General features: G+C 21.8%; 1 protein-coding gene across 1 annotated transcript in view; it reads left to right on the top strand.

Annotated features, from left to right (window-relative positions):
* Positions 1-540: 540 nt before the first annotated feature.
* The window catches only part of LOC129613466 (formin-J), a 56,813-nt gene continuing 40,078 nt past the window's right edge, over positions 541-17,275 (top strand). The window contains exons 1-3 of the mRNA XM_055527548.1: positions 541-800; positions 1,369-1,489; positions 1,792-2,088. The gene's annotated coding sequence lies outside the window, so the exon portion shown is untranslated. The remainder of the gene's footprint in view (positions 801-1,368; positions 1,490-1,791; positions 2,089-17,275) is intronic.

Raw genomic sequence — 17,275 nt, 5'->3', positions numbered from 1 at the left:
TCTCTTTCTTTAAATCACAACCTTTTCTAAAAAGCACACAACACAACACAACAAAAACATTTTTATTAAAGAAAAACAAAAAGAACAAACAAAAAGGAAGAAGAAAAACTAAAAAAAAAAAAAAACTTTACAAAATACAAATATACTTTTTCAACCTGAAACATTTTTATATAGTTATTGTTATATGAAAACTTTTATATTATGCGTATATAAGTATGTATAAGAATATAATGTAAAAGTAAATAATAGGTAGAGAAATAAAAATAAAGTTTTAAGTATAATGTGTATATGTACAAAATTACTGTATAATATATTGTATATGTAAATTGTGTTATATTTGTAATATACATACAATTATACATATATACAAATTTGAGATTGAGAGATACATTTAACATTATACATACTTTTTTGATTTTTTTTCTTGTTTATTTTTTATTTTTTAAGTATTTTAAAGTTATGCGATTGCGCACAGGTTCATTTTTCAAATGCGCGTATAACACTCATACATTTTTCAGTTACTCAAGAGCCGTCTGTCTGTATGCGCGGATTTCAATCTTTTTTTTTTTTTTCTGTCATAAAATTATTTAATTTTAATTTTAATTAATTAATACGGTTTTTTTTTTCATCATTGTTACTATTATTAATTTTTTTTTTCAACGACTATATTTTATTAAAAATAAAACGAATATTAAATAAAAAAAATTTAAAAAAACAAAAAAAAAATAGATATTTTAAAAATAAAGAAAAGAAAAAAAAATGAAATTGATAAATTTAAAAATTTAATAAAAAAATAAACGGTAATAATAAAAAAAAAAATTTTTTTTTTGCATTTATTATTTTTGATTTTTAATTTAAAATATTTTTAAAAAAAAAATTTTAAAAATTTTTTTTTGTGAATGAATTTAATTTCAAATAAAATATATTTAAATATTAATATTATACATATGTATAACAGTTTTGTTATTTGATCAATTTGATTTTTTTTTTATATTAAATTACAAAATTGAAAATTTTTTTTTTGCAATATTGTTGTAATTTTTTTGGTTTTTGTAAATTTAATTAATTTTTTTTTTTTTGATATAAAGTGCATATTCTGAAAAAACTTGTATATGTAAATGTGCATATATTTGTTATACAAATATCTATTTATAAAACAAAAATAATATAAAAATAATATTTTGTGCTCATTTTTTACATGAATTTTTTTTTTCAAATTGGATGATTTTTTTTTTTGTATTACAATTTTTTATTTTTATATTATACATAATTTGTATGTATGTAGATATTATAAAAAGTAAATTTTTACAAATTAAATTTATTTGAAATTTTTAATTTTTAATTTGTTATTTTTTGGTTTCTTTAAAGAAAATAATTTGTGTTGGATGGGTTTTGTTTTTGTGTCTTTGAGAGACGAGAAAATTTTTTTGAAAAAATGCATTATACATAATATTATAATAATATGTACGTATATCTAGTGTGTATGTATGTATGTATATGTAAATGAAATTGAAATTTTTTTGTATGTATGTATATAATTATATGTATATATAAATATTATAAAATTACATAACTATTTTTTTTTCTTTTCTGTTGTCTTTCTTTCTATGATTTTTATTATTTCTTTCTATTTTTTTTATTTTCTTTTTTTTTTGTTGTACATATTTTTTTGTTATTTTGAGTGCAGAATTTGAAAGAAAAGTAAAAATAAAGTAAAACGGTATACATATATATATACATACTTGTGTATACATAAATATTGTACATATTATTATAAAAATAAACGATCAGCAACAAAGCAACAATAGATACAAAATAAAAAAAAAAGAGTAAAAACAAAAAAGTTTATATACATATTGCATATTATCATAACAAACATTAAAAGTATAAAAAATATTTATAAACCATTTTATATATGCATATACATTTATTATAAAAAATACATAATATACTACTGTTATAAAAAGAGAGAATAAAAATATAACAATAACAATAAATAAAGCAAAAAATAAGAAGAAGTTAATTTTTAATTTGGATAATGCTTAACATTTGGAATAACATTATTGCTGTTATAAAACGAGAAGAATCGTATGTAAATTAAAAAATTTATAAATTTATATAAAATAAATAATAAAATAAATTAAATATTTTATTAATTTTTTTTGTTTTTATTATATAGAAAAAATTCATATTTAATTTATGATTTATTAAAAATTGTTCATTATTTATTATAATATTTTTTGTCAAATAAATTATTAATTTATTATATATAAATTAAAATTTATTAGACGGCTATAAACTTGAGCATATACATTCCATGTACGTATGTATGTAAATATGTATGGAGCATTATATTATGTATGTACATAAATATGTATAACAAAGCGGCAAAAAACAAATTTTTGAGTCGAAGAAGCGCAACAAGCTACTTACGAGTAGTACATATATAAGTTATTAAATGTGTACTTATACATAATTTTTATTATATATATATATATATATTTTGCATATATATGTATACATATACATACATGTAAAAGAAATTTATTTTAAATTAAAGAATTTCATTCTTGTTATTTAGTTTTTTTATCATTTTTATATTGTATTACTTTATTTGTAAAAATAAATCCTGGTGTTGTTTGCTTTTTGAATGAATTTCTTAAACAAGGGGGAACAAATTCTGTTATACATGCGTATATTATGTATTCTTATGTGTTATATCAACATTTACATATATTTATGGTTGATATTAATATTTATACATTAATATAATATATATGTATATAAACATGAAAAAAAAGTTCATATATTTACAATAAGAAATTACAATATGTATAATATATAAGTATGCAAAATGCAATAAATTATAATGAAAATTTATTATGTTATAATTATAAAATATATGTATACAATATATATTTCTTACATGCATATGCATTACAATATTAATATATAGATACATATATATATGTATATATACGAATAATGTTATATGTACTCGTATATGCTTTTATATATAATGTATATTTGTATATACATAAGAAAATGCGGATATTATGTATGTATATATATCTACTTTTAAAAAATTTATGCATATTGCATGTGATTAATTGCATTAATGAATTTTTAATAAAATTCATTATAGGTTATGTATGGCATATAATATACTTAGCATTTTAAATTATTAATAATATGCATTTATGCACATTTATTAATTAATTTAATTTTTTTTATATTTATATATATATATACAATATATATATATATATATATATATATATATATATATATATATATATATATATTCAATATATAAAATTAATTAAGTTGTATAAATATGCATGCAATTAATAATTATTTTTTTCTTAACAATTTTTAGAAATTTAAGTATGAAAATTTCTCTCATTTATATTATACCTAAGTTAAATAAATTATAAATCATAAACAATAGTATAAAAATTAGGAAAAAATTAAAATTAACGTTACGGTATATACCATGTTCCGAATCATAGATTAATATCCCATTTTAATTTAGATATTGTTATACATGTATGAAAATACATAAAATAAAAATTTCAGTACCATAATAGCTACTTATATTTATCAACATATTAATAAATATTTTTTAAAATTCACAAATTATTGAATTTACAGATCATATAACAGAACGAAAACTTAAAATTTTTGCATGTACATACATTTGTACATATACATATTGTATATTTCTTATACTTCCTAAGTAGTAATTTTTTTTGAGATCGCACATGCATATTTATATATACGTATGGCCTATATAACAGTAATGTACTTAATATAATAATGTATACTAGATTTCTACAACTGAGAAATTTGCATATTAATGACAAAAAATTCGCAATTTATGCTCGATTATTTTTATAAAAATTAAGCTGCTTAAAAGTCAAATATATACATATGTATAAGTACATATATAACACATATACATATATATATAAAAAAAACATGGTTTTTCTTTTTATACTTAACATTTTTCTTAAAAAATTTATTAGATTTTTCACGGAATTTTTAAGTCTACTGTTTACAATTGCAATTTGTCAAATTATTAACATTAATTTATACATGCGTTTAATATATAACAGATGTACATGATATATAACAGAATTGTAGATTTAAATGCATATAATACGAACGTAAAATATTTAACATTTTCTTTCTTGTGTTTTAAAAGAAAAACTTCGATTTCAAATTAAAATTAAAATGTAAGTCATAAACTCGCAAAAATCATAACTGTATTCTCTACTTATTATAATAATAAATATATCTATGATTATATACGTGCCAATTGATATTTCAGTATACATATACGCGTCATGTAGTAATTAAAGTAGCACAATTGGTATGTTAAGCTTGCATTGTTAGTGCACATGTACTTGTATCTTCTTAATATTAAAATTCGTTTTAAATCCTAGAAATTTCGTAAAATATTCTTTTCAGTGCAAACCAAGTCGCATAACTTTCTTTTCAGCGAAATTCCTAAAATTAGAAAAAGAATTAATTTCTCTTTACCTCAGAGCTTAAAACAACAACATTTTCTACTAAAATTGTGAACATATTTTTTAAGTGTCAACTATGTGTACAATTTTAACACGATTACATTAGCAAACAAAGTTTGTATTCAAGGAAAATGAATGAAAGGTAACTATGTTTCAACCATTGACGTAAAATTTTTTGTGTAAATTTGAAATTTATTGTGGAAAATTATATATTAGAGTAATATGGTCCTGAATTTTACCAAAATTAAATTTTTAGAAAAATCCTTTTCTAAGATCGTATTAGTCAATTTCAACAAACTATACTTACAAAATTAATATTGCAAATTTGGAAATAGTCACAGTTTATAACACCAAGTCACTTCTCTTCAATTTGAACGTATATAATATCCGTATAATGCGCAGCTAAAATTTTACAAAAAGAATAACTCAAAATATAAGGTCCATATGTATAGGTGTGTAATTTACTAATAAATAATTTCGTGTACGAGTATACATACATAAATATGTAAATTTTAATTTTAATTACCCATACTATACAAATGTTAAACTAGTACTTACATTTAATATTATATTAATGCATTCAATATATCGTAATTGTCGCAAAAGTTCAATTAAAATACCGGCATAAAATTTTTTAACAAAAGAATAAATATTTCATAAGAAAAACTCAATTATAACAACCCACATAATTTTTATATATAATTATAATATTGTATATTAAATCGATCAAAATCAGAATATTATTTAAAAAAAAAGGAAAACGAACAAAAAACGATCACCTGATTGAATTCTAAAATAAAACCTTGATTAAAATATCTTTTATACTTACTTACTTGTACATATGTACATAAAGTAATTCTCGTAAAATTTATAATATCGACCTTTAAATATTTTTATTTAAATTTATTATTTATATTGTGTTCGTAATTAATGTACTATAAACGTATTATACATAATAATATTATTTTTGTTTCGGTATGCTTAATATAAAATGTGTTTATTTTGTAACTTAAAAATAATTTTGAAATTTTTCAAGTTTTTATTGCTTTTTTGTTTTTTGAATATGAAAAAATATCAGACTTTTTAGCATTGTGTATTTTAAATATAATGTAGGTATTTAATTTATTTTAATTGACTTTTGGAATTAAATAAAGAAATAAATATACAAACTACATATTTAAATTATTATTATTATTCGAACAGTTTAATTCATTTAACAACAATGTATTTTAACAAAAAAAAAATAATTTATCACAAATTTTCAATAAATACGAAAATTTAATATACAATTTGACTCGACACAAATTCTTAGATTAAAAAAAAATAGTTTGTAAAGTAGCACATTTCCAATGAACAAGTGAAAATCCTTGCATTTAAATAAATCATTCTCATGTGTTAACAAAATCGAGTATCATGAATGTTGCATATAATTAGGATGATAGCAAAAATTAAAGGGAGAATTAGCATAGCAGTCGAATTGTCTTTTTTTGCTTTTACAGAAATTTGAGAAAAACTTACAATTTTGGATAAAAAAGAAAAAGTTGGGAAAAATGAAATGCTTTTTTGTTCGCCAAAATAAACCATTTACTAATTTCTAAACAGACTTGTACAACGCACTGTCCAAAAGCAAAATAGTGACCAAAATTTGAAAAAAAAACGAATTTGCGATGGTTTTAATTGCCATTTTTGTCATTACAATTTGATTTATGATTATGTTTCATAGTAGAAGAAACAAGTCTATGAGTTTTTGCGTTTGCTAAATTTAAAATATGTTTGTAGTTTCGGGATTGTCCGCAAAATTACATATTTAGGATTTTTTTAGGCTATAACTCCTAAACGGAATTTAAAAATATTATTCCAAAAAAATACTTAAGTGTTTCACAGAAAAATTTGCTTTTTTTTGTAAAATTTCAGCTTCTTTCTTATATGATGTAAGAAATTTTTGTAAAAACGCACGATCGAATTGACTGACCTACATTTCAATTAGCACATTTTCACCAAATTGTGTTAGAAATGCTACAAAAATAAATTTTATCAATTTCTAAAATAATTTTACTGTAGTAATAATTTTTAAATAAAAAACTTTTACGAAATCTATAATCTAATTCTACTTCTAATATAAAAATTTAAAATATTATTTTTTAGTCTTGTAATAAATTGCAATATGATATACCAGTATAATAATATGGTATTAGCAAAGTCTTAAACCATATCATTGTACATAAATTCTTGTCATATTAGATTAATTTTGTTTTACATCATTTTTTTTTTTTTTTACTTTGATTTCATTAATCTTAGATTATCTTAATTATATAAGTAAACAGGTTTCTAAAGTCCATTAAATACACACTTTCAAATATTAAATATCTTGCATGTATATAAATAATTTTTATTTTGTTAATTTCCAAGTATATACCATGTACTCAAGCACACTCATATAAAAACATATGTACATATGTATATGGTATGTATGTATATAATATAAAAATTTTTAATTCATTAAATTTATATTTTTCATAATGAATCATATTTTAATATCTCTAGATGAAGATAATTTACGATTTGTATTCTATACGGTATAACTATCATAAAAAATTAAGAATTAAAATTTAAAAACAAAAATTTTAAGTAAAAAAATTTTTTTATTATTATTTTTTTCTTATAATTTTTGCACTTTAACTTATAAAACAAAATTTATGGATTAAAAAAAAATAATTTTTGTTTCTTTATGAAAAATATATAAAAAAAAATAGATATTTAATATGTTTATTTTTATATAATGTATGAGGGTATACGTACATACATCTAAACACACAAAATATGTGTTCATACAATTTTATATATTTACATACATAAGTACAATATTTTTTTTTATTAAAAATAATTTTTGTGTAGGGTTCTTATATACTTACTCTATTTACATATACAGTGTGTCTCGTATGATATTCTCCGAGTCATATGTAGAGGAAACCCGGTTGTTAAATTGAACATTTGCATAAGAAAAGAGAGAGACAATTTTGGACGATTGTTGTACGATTTTTTAAGTCATTAAAAGAAAAAAAATTGGTACAAACAACATTTGCAGTACTTTATTTTTCTTAATAACTCCTAATGGTAGGAAGATGCCTCATATATCAAAGAAAAGCTCAGTTAATAAACTTGTCAGCTGCGCCAAAATTAGAGAAAACTATGATGTTACATCAGCTAAAAAGAATTGTTTTTGAAGTTAAATATCTGTTCAAATCATTCCAAAATTTGAACTGATTATAACTATAATGTGAATATTCATGAGAAGGTCCTTCCTTTAATATTTCCAAATCATATACTTAATATTGTCCTTATCAGACACAGAAATGGAGTTATGCTCAAAATTTTTAAAAAGTTAAAAAAGAAACAGTCTAGGGTGGCTTTAAGGCTCTGTGCTTCGGAACATGTTAAGTGGTGAACATTGCCCCAATCGCATGATATATACTAGTATATAGCCGATATATACACTATATAGTATATGATATATACAGTATATATTAGGGATTGCAATTTACCGTCGAAAATCATTTATCGGTAATCTGATAAATTTCTTCTCAATTATCGGTTTACCGATAATTTACCGATAAAAATTTAATTTTTGTTTTGTACATATAAATGCTTTATTAATTCAAATTAGTTCTACTTTACATTATTATTTTGGATTATTTTTATTCATAAAATAGGTTCGCAAGAAACAAAGACAATTTAATGTATAATCGCTTAATCTAGATCTAATTTTAGTACAAAATAAACCGGCCGATGAAAAAGCTCTTTCGGCTTCTACACTGGTCGGTTTAATTGTTTCTAAATATTTATATACCATTTCCAGATATACTCCACGTACCCCAATATGTTCATAATGAACCATTTCCCTCTTAATAATTTTCATAAGTTCTTTACCATTTGTTTCTTTTGAACTTATATTTGGCGATTCACTATTACTATTCAACTTAGATTTAATTTTTAAATCTAGTTGTTTTTCGAGCGATAAAGTTTTATCACAATTCTCCACTCCACTCCACTCTTGTGGTGTCGAATCAGAAGTATTACTTATGTTTATTTCTTTAACACGAAGAATAATTTCAACAATAATTTTTGATATAACCAAACGAGAAGTTTGATTGAAAATATTATAATTTTCCTCCCATGTTTCATTGTCATTTGGATTATTTAAATATAACAAAATATCAGCATATACAGTTCGTCGTTTTTTGATACGCACAATTTTCGTCATTTTATCAGTTGATGTTGTTGTATAACATTTAATGTTGTATAAAACTTAATTTATCGGAATTATCGGTAAATTTAAAAAAAATTATCGATAATATTTATCGTCAATTTTTCGACGATTTATCGGTTAATCGGTTAATCGTTAACCGATAATGCAATCCCTAGTATATATAGTAGTGTACTTTAAATACGAGACAACCAACTGTATTTCCAAAAATAATATTATTATTATGTGTGCGTATATATGATGTTATTGGTACATATATATATCAAATGAAATATATAATAATGAATAATGACTGACTGACGACCAACATGACAAAAAAAATTGCAAAATTGTACTAATTGGAAAATAGCCAGAAATATTTTGAAAATGAAAATTATGTGACTAAATCGTTTTCGTAATTTAATATATATACGTATATATATATATATATCTTTATATATAACATTAACATAAATATATATATATATATATATATATGTATGTATTATATTATTTAATAATAATATATAAAATATGTGAACATCTATTGTAACAAGAACAAAAATAAATGTGTTTTATATTTTTTAATGGTACTCTCTGTTGGCGCACACGCCTTTAATCAAATAAGTATAGTATTTAGAATAATGAGGGTAAAGTATATTAAGCACGAATTTCTTTTGAGAATACCAAAAACACATAAAAAAAAAAACAGAAATTAAATTAAATTTAAAATTAAACATTAAAATTGTTTAGTATATTTTATTAAATTGTTTATAAAACGAATGAATTTAAATTAAAACTAGAAAATAAAATTGTTTTAAAATTTTTAAAAAAATAATTTGAAAGTATTAAAAATTGTATTTGTACCAAAATTTTTTATATTTGAATGCCTTTGAAAAATTATTTGTATTTAAGTGTTGTAGGGCAAATTTTTTTTTAAACTATATTTAACTAATGTGTTATACATATATTCTGTTATACTGCTTTTTCAAATTTCAGATTTTTATAACATAAAATTTATAAAATTTTAAATCCATTACAAGCCAATATTAAAATAAAATTTACTAATTTAATGCAAGTGTATACGAACTCATGTTTGATTTCATTCTTTGTTCTTAATATTAATTTTTTTTAAATAATTCAATAAGGATATCGTAAATTCTTTGAAATTGTCTTGTTTTAATTAACATTTTTAATCATCTATTGTCTTTTATGTAAATTTCTTTCGATTTTAAATGTTATACAATGTTTGAAAACAAAGCAAATTTTCTTTCTTGATTTTAATATTTTTTGGCTTTCAAAACACTTTTAAGTACTTTGTCACTAACAAAACACTGGCATATTGAGTAAGTTCATATATTATGCAGGTACATGAATTTTTATTTGTATTAAATATGTAAATGACGTTTATTGTTATCATTGTACATATAACTACTTTGCATATCCTGTTTGATTAATTTTTTAGCCTTTTTAGTGTATAATTGATTGATTGTAAAATTACAATGTTTCTCTTTCTTTTGCTACTTGTCTACTAGTTTTTGATTACATATACATAGTGTGGTGAAGTTCAGCGTTTACACTTTATTATTTTGCAACAATATTAGTGTCATACAATATAATATTATATACAAGCTAATATGAGAAAGTTTGTGTGTTAGAACAAATTTTCTTATGGCTCAAAAATATGTGTACTATATTATCTGCTATATTATCTGTTATAATATTATGTGAAATATCAAATTACATGTCAAAATTCTAATTTGTGTGATCATTATTTCACAATTTCTGAAAACTCGATTGTATACAAGTATATTCTGAAAATTTCCCGTATTCTGCACATAAAATTTATCCCTAAAAAAACATTTTCAAAGAATTTCGGTATTAAAAAAGAATTGCGAGAACATATGTATGTACATATGTATAATTATTATTGACATATAATATATTGTTATGTATAAGGGCTGAGTTTAGTACTTAAATATTTTTAGCAAAATCGTCTAGGACAAAATTAATCATCTCAATACTATATCTCAATAGTATATTTTGAATATTTCAACATAGCAGGGTTTATTTTTTAATAAATTTTATCAAAAGCAATGCATTTAAAATCATTTATATCGGAGTTGTTAAATTATTTTCAATTATTAAAAGGTACTGCTTAAAAACTTTTTTCAAATTCAAATTGTGCTGGAATACTTATGGGGATTTAAAAGAGAAAATGGCACAGTAATCACGTTGGATACAATTTGCAACGAGGTACGCAAAATAAAATAAATTCTTTTCGCTCATGTGAGATCTTAACTTAGTGACAGATTGGTTATGAACAAATATTGCTCTTAAAAAATTTTTTCCTCAATATGACTATGATTTCATCAGAACCGATATTAGAATCGTTCCTTAACATGGAGTGCCTCAGATCTAAAAAAAAAAACAAATAAAATATTTTAATTTCCTGCGTTGTACAAGAATTTTACCAATTGTAATATTCAAACTTTATTCTTAATTGACTTACGCAGTTTTAAGTTACTGCCACATTATTATGCAATTAGGCATGTGCTCGACCAGCAATTATTTAAATTGAATTTCAAATTTCAAATATTTTTAAAAACATTTTCAAAATTACATTATAAACAGCGGCCTCATGCGTCAAAAAATAAACCTAAAATGTAAATAAAATAAGTTTACATTATATAACAACAAAAATAGTAAAGATATCATCTGTGTTAAGTGATACACGAGCACGATGAAGCACAAAATAAAATAAAAAAATTTTTAATCCGATAATGTAAAATTTGAGATTGCAAATTATCGTAAATATTATTTATGTACCTTAACTATGTATTATGTACTTTAATAAGTTATTCACATAAATTGGAAGATCTTACTTATTTTTTTTTATATAGAATTAAAACATTTTTGGAAAAATACGCGCATAATAAGCATTAAAAAAACGCACTATTTTACTTGTGTGTTGCTTTTTTTTTCTTGTTCTTTTTTTAGTATTTACTTAATAGCTGCTGTGTATTGAAGTGTAACTTAATTAAATTGGAACGATTAGTATAGATGAAAATCATGTTAAGAAAAACGTAAAAAATAAATAAAATGAAAAGCTTTTATTGTAATAAAAATTGAACCTTGAATAAAAATAACTTGTTGAGTAGGTTTTGTGTTTTTTTTTTATTATTATTTGTATTTAAAATTTAATTCAAGAAAATAAGACAAGAAATTGAAGAGTTTATCAATAATAGTTACTGTCAGAGGTGTAATAGAGCGGTAATATATATATGGGAGTGACACTTTAATAAATTAGGCATATATATGTATATGTGTACATTGGAGGCATGAATAAAATTTCTTCATATTTTTGAATTTCGCAGTGAATTTTAGAAATAATTCAAAGTTATATAGTAATTAATTCAGTAAAAATAAAATTCAGAATATAACACTTACCTATTATTCACAATATTTGTATTGTATGACAGATACCGATTAAGTATTACATATCAGTGAGATGCATGCAATCTCGTATTTGTTTTTCAGAACAACTTAAGAGTCTAATATCATGAATCTGATAATGTTATGTGTAATACTTGACTTACTAATAAGGATAAGCAAGACATTCAAATCGATTTGTTCAATTAATTAATTCTTAAGAGTTTAGCAGTTGATGTTGGACCCTATACATTTAACTACATATGTTATTTTATAAGAGTTTATATATTTAATTTGCATATTTGTGAATCGTTTTTGAATAAGTATACCCAATATACTCTCATATTTTTAGATTTTATTGAGTTTAAATTTTTTTTCCAATAATGTCATCAATTTTTACATAATATCCGATAATTTTTTTATTAACACATTTATAGCGTTAATAACCGGTTATAAACTATTAGAAGCTAATAAAATTTTCAATTTCATGTTTATTTTTTATTATTTTTGTCCTAATAAATAGTTATAAATTGTGTTTAGACATAGAGACATTCATAGCAAGATTCTACATAATTAATAAAATTATACATAAGTAATATAAAACTTATACCTGCTCTAAGTAATAAAATAAAAATCAATTAAATACAATTAATCTTATAGAGCGCCATCTGTAAAAAATCAGTTGACGAATTTCAATAAAATGTATAAATATACACGCACATCCGTATTTTGTAGCATTAGTATATTGTAGCAAGTATCGTAAATCATTAGAAAGGGATTGTAGCAAATAGTAGAGGTTAAATAGATAAAGTAGTAAATTAATCGATGGAAATTCGATATTCGATTATCAATCCGTTGTTGTAGTCGATAATCCATAATTTCTTTTTTTAAACCTTGTAGTAAATCTAACTCATAATAAGTTACTACATTATTTATGCAAATGGGGTTTACTTATTTCAAAATTTTAATATTGTATTTACAAGTTATGTACAGCATGTTAAAAAATTGGTTCTTAAATGTTAAATACTAAAATCTTAAAGATACCGTGATGTTGTATTTCGAACTACAAATTTAACTGTTCGTTAAACGCTCTAACTGTTTTTCATTCGGTCAGCATATTTGACTCGGCGTTTTATTTCATATTATGGCTTTAAGAAAAATTTTGAGCGCTTTTATAATATTTGAGCTCCTAAAGTTTTTAACAGGCTACTTGAGTTCGTCAACTTATTAATTAAATAACATTATTTTAAAAATATAACTATCAAAATTTATTCTTCGACAAATTAAAGGCTTTCTTATTGAAATATTGCACTCTATATAATTTTTCCTTAAGTTCTTTACAAAAATATTGAATTTTTTTTTTTGTTTTCGATTATATTAAAATTAGTGCTTATTTTTGTAATATGTTTGGATGTATTACATATGCATATGATATTTAACTGCTCAACACAATTATTTCAGATGTTTACAATTTAACAAAACTTAAAAACATAAAAAAAAACCTGTTGATTCAAACTAAACAATCCCAAAAAAAAGGGCCATTATCAACTTTGTTTAAAGAAACAAAAACAAACAACAATTTAAAAATATGTTGACTTTATCCTCCCATTAGGAGATTGATCTGAAAAAAATTTATTATGGAATTTTGTTGAATTACTAAATACATACATGTATAAAATTTCCCCTATCCCGTAATTTTCATTTTCTTTATTTAAATTTTTATTTTAAGTACTATAACACAAAAATTCAAAATAATGCTACACCACTGTTTATTATAAACCTACATACATACACATGCAAACATACCAAACACATGCAAACACACTTTTTTTCATTATGCGTATCGAAAACCGTTTTACAAAATAAATTTTTTTATTAAAATTACTTAAAGTTCATAAAACTTACAATGAGAAGAATTTAAGAATAAGAAAAAAAAACAAATTAAAGATTGCAAAATAAAAAATATTTTTTTTTATACCAGATTGATTTTTTAAGCAATCTTGTTTTTTTTTTCAATAAAAAAAATATTTCTAGTATCTCTATGGTTCTAGCTTTTACTCTTGTGCCAAAAAATTTCATTTCGACACACTTGAGTTTTAAAATTTATAAAAAACACAAACACAAACCAAAATTAAAACACTTTTTTTTGTTAGAAACATTTTTTCGAGTTGCATTTTTTCTGCTATTTTTTGTTTTGATAATTTTTTTTTTATAAAATGAAAGAATATTTTTGTTTCATGAGTTTTAATACAAACATACTAAGTATTTAGTTTTCAAATTTTAATTGTATGTGAGTGTTCGCTGGTTGTGCGCTCAGAATTTTTACTTATACTTAATATTTTTTTTTGTTCTTCATAAAAATGAAAATAACAACAAAAATGATACCAAATAAATAAATAAATAAATATAATGTAAGTACATGAAAATATACAATGAAACTACTTAAATGTGTCAGCCGATTTGGCCAACAGAGCATTTATTTTTAAATGGCACGCATAATGTGTGCAAAATTATTAAATTATTCATTTCAGTGATAATTTGTTCAAATGATTTTAAAATACAAGTTAACTGTTATACACATTAAGTGTTATACACGTTAAGTGTTATACACATTAAGTGTTATACACTTTAAGTGTTATACACCTTAAGTGTTACGAACATTAAGTGCAGTTAGAATGCAAGAATTATAGAAATTGTTTTATTTGAATAACTTCATTCTTAACTATTTTTTATAAATTTCTTAGTGTTGTTTTGATAAATTTTAATTTCATATTAATTTAGTGATTCGAAGTTCATATTTAGTGATTAGATCGTTTAATATTGTAATTTAATTGACATAATAAAACGCATAAATGTGCATCCATTTATAATAAAACTGAAATCTAAGTAAAATTGCAAATAAATTTTTTAAAATATAAGAGTATTAAAGAAAACAAAATCACATTATTACATTAAGTAAACTAATCAAATATACACAACAAACGCACAATGTCAAAAAAAAAATAAATTCCACTGTATATACGAGTATTACAAATTATAATGTCTTGAACATAAACTATAAGTAGTATGAAAGAGAATTTTAAAGTTCTATTTTCAAAAGAAAAAAAGAAAAGAAAAATGAAAAACCAAAAAATTTAAATAAAAAATAAATGAAATAAAAATGCATTTAGCTCTATAGCTCTCTATAAGTGTAAAGTGTTATTTTCAGATTCAGATTCTTATACCCAAAGAGAAGATGTGTGTAGATTTTCAACCCATCATCTCATATCTGAACTCAATTTTTATTATGAGTAATGCCTATTTTTAAATGTGGAGGTACATACATCTTCTTTTCTTTCAAAAGTAGTCATATTAAAAAGTGTATACGTACGCATATGTCCGTTATACCCTATATTAGAATATATATAAAGGTATAATCAATAGCATATCATATGTTCGTATAGATTATATCCGAACACACACATTGTTTATACATATACATATGTTAAACATACTTGTGCGTATTATATGAAAACCGAAAAAGTTATTAGTTTTTCTTGGATTCAGAAAAACTTTTATTATAATAAAAATATTTAGGAAAAGAAAATTCTGAATTTTTCTTGTTTTTTTTTCTTGTTTATTTATTTCTTAAACAAAAATACAATAAAGAGTTGAACTGGTCAATGCTAGGATTCCGTCTATTAAATTTTATGTATATACGAGTACGTGAAAAGAATGCGGGTATACTTATGTGGTGAAGTGAAATTCGAATGTTGCCAAAGCATTTTATTTAGTATAGCAAATTAGTTTTATTTTTTTTGTTTTGTGCTTTAAATATAGTTTTATTTATTGTTTGACTACAATATGTATTTGAAAAAAAAATTACAAAATTAAGTATGTAAGTGTAATCCAATCAGGAAATTTGGAAGGGTAAATTAAATTTTTTAGAAATGAAATTGCATTTTCTTTCGTATGTCCGCCCGACTGAGATGCATAATATAAATAACTATAATACTAATTCACAATTCAATCATGTGAATTAGTATTATTGTTATCGCGAATAACAACAATACTAATTCACAATTTTAGTTGTTGGAATTTATTCTAACAATTCAGATTCATATTCTAAGCATTGGAATTTATATATGTATACCTATTACTATTCGAATATTTAATTTGGTTTAAGAATATTATCAAGAATTTAAGGATGTGAGATAATCTATTTAAATAACATTACGAGTATCGAAAAACTAAATTGAGCTTAATTTAGTTGCCCGCCACGGATGATTTTCTATGAAAATGTTTTTCTAGTATTATACTTACATATAAGAATTCCTTACGTCATAACTTATGCGTGCACATTAACAAAAACAAAAATATTTTAATTAAAGCAATGTGTATATGGAATAAATCAAAAGACTCACCTGATTTTTGGGATGAATTGTTAAAAACAAATAAAAATAAAAAGAAATTAAATAATTTAACCCAAAAACAAAAATTTGTATTTCTTTTATTTTTCTAATTTAAAAAAAACGAAACTAAGCTAAATGTAATTTATGAATTAGAATATTTTTTTTTAAATTTAAAAAAAAAAACATAAAAATAGTTTGTTCAAAAATTTTTTTTAATGTTTTTGTCCTATTTTAAAACTATTTGGTGCTTTTTTTAATTTCTGTTTTTTTTATATATATAATTTTTAAAATCTATTTCCGCAAGCTATAACGACCTTAATAATTCACATATTTTTGTTGGCCATCATCACTACTAACACTGTACTATTGTGAATATTGTGCTTTGAAACGAACAATTTACTATAAAGATAAACCATAAAGTCATGTCAGTAAACCATATAATGCTGTGAAACAGTTTACATACATATATTTATATGCTATGCAACGTTGTATAGTAAATTTTTGACAGTTGTATAAAAACTGAATTCACAATATTCTTCATATCCTAGTAATTTTCTAAATAAATTAATTTTAATAAATTTATAAAAATGCAGTAAGGAATTTTGATAAAACTATTATATTAAGTTAATAATTAGGTTGATCCGGCCATTAAAGCATATACTTAGGACAGAAGAACC

This window comes from Condylostylus longicornis, unplaced genomic scaffold (assembly GCF_029603195.1).
Source record: "Condylostylus longicornis isolate FDR11 unplaced genomic scaffold, ASM2960319v2 ptg000084l, whole genome shotgun sequence".
NCBI lineage: Eukaryota > Metazoa > Arthropoda > Insecta > Diptera > Dolichopodidae > Condylostylus > Condylostylus longicornis.
Note: the sequence above shows the minus strand (reverse complement) of the source record. Positions and strands in the feature narration are given on the sequence as shown.